The sequence below is a fragment of the Rutidosis leptorrhynchoides genome, chromosome 3, assembly GCF_046630445.1.
Source record: "Rutidosis leptorrhynchoides isolate AG116_Rl617_1_P2 chromosome 3, CSIRO_AGI_Rlap_v1, whole genome shotgun sequence".
Lineage (NCBI taxonomy): Eukaryota > Viridiplantae > Streptophyta > Magnoliopsida > Asterales > Asteraceae > Rutidosis > Rutidosis leptorrhynchoides.
This window is the reverse complement of record NC_092335.1, coordinates 584,844,661-584,848,967: the sequence shown is the minus strand read 5'-3', so window position 1 is coordinate 584,848,967 and position 4,307 is coordinate 584,844,661. Positions and strand designations below refer to the sequence as shown.

The 4,307-nt window shown below is 36.5% G+C and overlaps 1 long non-coding RNA gene across 1 annotated transcript; it reads left to right on the top strand.

Annotated features, from left to right (window-relative positions):
- Window positions 1-249: 249 nt before the first annotated feature.
- Window positions 250-1,023, top strand: LOC139898719 (uncharacterized). The gene is made up of 3 exons (XR_011777119.1): window positions 250-456; window positions 658-761; window positions 951-1,023. It is a non-coding gene; the product is annotated as an uncharacterized lncRNA (long non-coding RNA).
- The last annotated feature ends 3,284 nt before the right edge of the window (window positions 1,024-4,307 follow it).

Below are 4,307 nucleotides of genomic sequence, written 5' to 3'. Positions count from 1 at the left end.
TTTACTAAACGCAATAAAATGCATTGAAAACCGAACCCCCGGCGCGAAGCAATGTTCGATAACTAGTTCTTATCTATAATAAGAAAAATATTATGATACCATCAATTTTGAAGAAAAAATAAAGTGAAATTTCAACCATTAGATTAGTTTCACTTAATTTAATCTCATCCATTCAAATTATCTATGGCGTCGTTAGGGATTATAAGGGACAGTTACGGATCTTAATTACCCACCTACCATTCCCTTCATTTGCTAACTGATTAAAAAAAACCCAAATACGAACCACTTTAACCCGTGATTCAATCACCTTCATCAAATAACCTTCTTTCACAACCGCCGTAATTTCTTTCCTATCATCCACGATTAACCATCAATACATCCCAAATCAATCGATATACAACAATCACCATGTTTTGTAAATCGGGTATTCATTTTCTTGCAGCTGTGAATATCAAAGTAAGTATTATTATGAATTAGGGTTTTTATTAGGTGTTTTTAATTGATTCTTCATACATTATATCTTCTTAATTTCTGAATTCCATCGAGTCAAATATGAGTAGCTTTTGCATAATTTGGCATTATAGCAAACTTTATTATCACATTATTGTTATGATGTTACTCATGTGGACTTGGCTTACTGATGTTCTATATCTATAGGTTAAGGTTGATCCAGCAAAACCAGCATCTCTTACATGGAAGAGGAAATTGAACACTAAAGAAAGTGCGATTTTATAGTTTAGTTAAAGTCAAAGATGTACTTGGTATGTATTTTACATTTACTCCAATTTTGCATTCTGTAGTCGTTCAATCTAATGAAATCTATTTAAACGAAACTCTATTTAACTTTGTACTTTATGTTGTAATTACACATTCTTTACCTGTATAGGCTATTCACTTTGTCAAGAAAAACGAAATTAGTCATTCACTGCTGTTTTTTATATTGTTTGCAGTTTGGGCATTAAAATTATTCCTTTCTTACTATGGTGGAGCTTCAATATGTTGTTGCTGAAAGTCATGCTCCCCTGAAGAAATTTGGTACCAGATTATGAAGACAGAATAGTAAAATTTAAGAACAAGAACTTATTGGAAATCCTTCTCCAATTATAGAAAAACTCTTATTACAATCTCCTTATTACATCCCTATTTATAGTTGATTAACCTTATCCATTAAGTTAATCAAGTCTAGTCTAGAATAATCTAGGATAACCAAGTCTAGAATCATCTAGGATAGTCAAGTCTAGAATAAAGTAGAAAAGTCAAGGAAGAAGCAAAATTGAAAACAATGACGGCTAGCCCACTTGTTATCCGTTCACATGTTCCACCTCCTCAAATCTATTTGAGATATAATTTCACAAAATAAACCTCTAACTATTACTTTATGTCAAGATTGGTCCAACAATCACCCCCCCAATCTTGACCTTGAGTAATCATTTATTTCTTTGAGTCTTCTATCCTTTGAACCCCAAGAATCTCTCTCATTTCAGCAAACTTTAACTTCGGCAATGCTTTTGTAAGAATATCAGCCCGTTGCTGATCCCCACTGATGTATTCAACTTTAATCTTCTTGTTTTCAAGACACTCTCGTATGAAATAATACCGTGTGTCGATATGCTTACTTCTTCCATGAAATACCAGATTTTTCATCAATGATATTGCTGACTTATTATCAACTTTGATCACAACTTGTTCTTTTTTTCTTCCAGTTATTTCAGCTAAGAGTCCCCTTAACCATATTGCTTGACAAGCTGCTGCAGTAGCAGCCATAAATTCTGCTTCGCAGGATGATAAGGCCACTGTTTGTTGTTTTTGTGAATTCCAAGCAATAGGTCCATGATCAAAGTAGAACACTAATCCAGTAGTACCCTTTCCATCATCTGGGTCCACCGAGAAGCTGCTGTCACTAAATCCAAGTAGGTTATTGCTACCATTCCTTCGATAGTGAATACCCAGGTCTACTGTACCTTTCAAGTACCTGAGAATTTGCTTAACAGCTTGAAGATGAGTAATTTTAGGAGTTTGCATATACCTACTTGCATATCCCACCGAGTATGCAAGATCCGGCCGTGTATGAGTTAAATACCGAAGGCATCCAATTGTTTTCCGGTATTCAGTTGCATCAACACATTTGCTGCCATCATCTTTCATCAACTTCAGACCTGGTCCCATTGGATATTTGGTGGAATTGCACTCCCACATTCCTGCTTCCTCTAGGATTCTTTTAGCATATCTTGATTGATGAATTTTTATTCCATCTATGCCTTGTATTACTTCGAGTCCGAGATAACAAGAAAGTAAGCCCAGATCACTCATCTCGAATTTATCTTCCATTTGCCTTTTGAATTGTTTGATTTTCTCCAGGTTATTACCCGTTACAATCAAATCATCAACATAAATTCCTACCAAAAGTGATCCTTCTTGTGTTCTTTTTGTGTATATAGCTTGTTCAATCTTACACCTTTGAAATCCATATTCCTTTAGAACTCCATCTAATTTTGTATTCCAAGCACGTGGGGCTTGCTTCAGGCCATAGAGAGCCTTTGACAGTCTGTACACCTTTTGTTCCTTCCCCTTTATCACAAAACCTTCCGGTTGAGATACGAAGACTTCTTCCTTGAGGTCACCGTGTAGAAATGCTGTTTTAACATCTAGGTGATGAACGTCCCACCCTCGTTGGGCTACCAAAGCTAGAATAAGTCTAACAGTCTCAAGATAGCTACGGGTGCGAATACCTCGTCAAAGTCTACACCATGTGTCTGGATGTAGCCTTTGGCAACTAGCCGTGCTTTATGTCGTGTGACATTTCCTTTTGCATCTCTTTTAATTTTGTATACCCATTTTAGTCCAATAGGTCGGTGTCCTTGGGGTAGATCCATTAACTCCCAAGTATTATTCCTTTCAATGGAAGCTATTTCACCTTCCATAGCTTGCTGCCATTCTTTATATCTTGTAGCTTCCCTGAAATTTGTTGGTTCTCGTTCAGTAAGAAGAAGATCATATACATCACTTTGATTTTTCCAACCTCGTGGTGGTGTATCATCATATGTTTCCTCTTCTGCCATAGATGGATCTGACTCATTGACTGTATCTGTCGGGAGACGAGACAGCATAGGTCCTCATTGTTTTACTGTTGTTTCAAGACTGCTAACATCAGAATGGGTTATGCTTTCCTCATTGGTCGATCTTCCTTGACTTGAGGAGTTGCTGCTTTGTGGGCTATATGAGCTACTTGGGCTGCCTGGTTCAGTAGGCCCATTTTCGGAATTTTGATCAGCCGAGAAAACTTCACCGGGGTTTATATGTATCACGAATTCTCCTTTGTGATTAGGTTCTTGATTGTTTTCTACTTCGGAATGCCAATCCCATTTGCGTGCTTCATCAAATTCCACATCTCGACTGATTACTATTTTCATCTTCTCGGGATCATACATACGATGTGCCTTAGTTCCTGGTTCAGTTCCTAAATAAACCATAGGAATACTTCTGTCATCAAGTTTTTTTACTTGATCTGAAGGTACTTTCACATATCTAACACATCCAAACACCCGTAAATGATCAAGATTTGGTCTTCTTCCTTTTAAAGCCTCATATGGTGTTTGATTTTTCAGAATCTTCGTGGGCAACCTGTTTAGAATATAAACCGAGTGACGTACTGCTTCAGCCTAGAAACTTTGTGGCATATTCATTGCTTTAAGAATACTCCTTGTTGTGCTCATCACTGTTCGATTTCGCCTTTCAACGATACCATTCTGCTGTGGCGTGTAAGGTGCAGTCAACTGTCTTGTGATTCCAGCATAATCACAATATTGATTGAACTCGTTGGATGTAAATTCTCCTCCCCGATCAGTTCTAAGGACCTTTATTTTCCTTCCATATTGATTTCAGCAATCACCTTGAATTTCTTGAATTGCTCAAATGCCTCTCCTTTGGTTTTTAACATGAAAGACCACATAAACCTGCTGTGATCATCAACAATCAGCATAACGTACTTGTTTCCCGCTTGGGTGGCAGGGGATATGGGTCCGCACATGATGTTTCGCGAGGTGTATATAAAATAGCTATTATTTTTACAAGGAAATACTATTAAATACGATACAATTTTACACAAGATATTTATTTATTTAGAGAATGGATATACTTAAACCTTGCTACAACACTTATAGGCAGTGTACCTAATCGTACAGTAGTGTAGTTTTTAGTAAGTCCGGTTCGTTCCACAGGGAATCTTTTTAAACAAAGCTTAACGCTATATTAGTTTACTTTTATAAAAATACAAATATATATATATAAGTAATATTATTATTATAAAG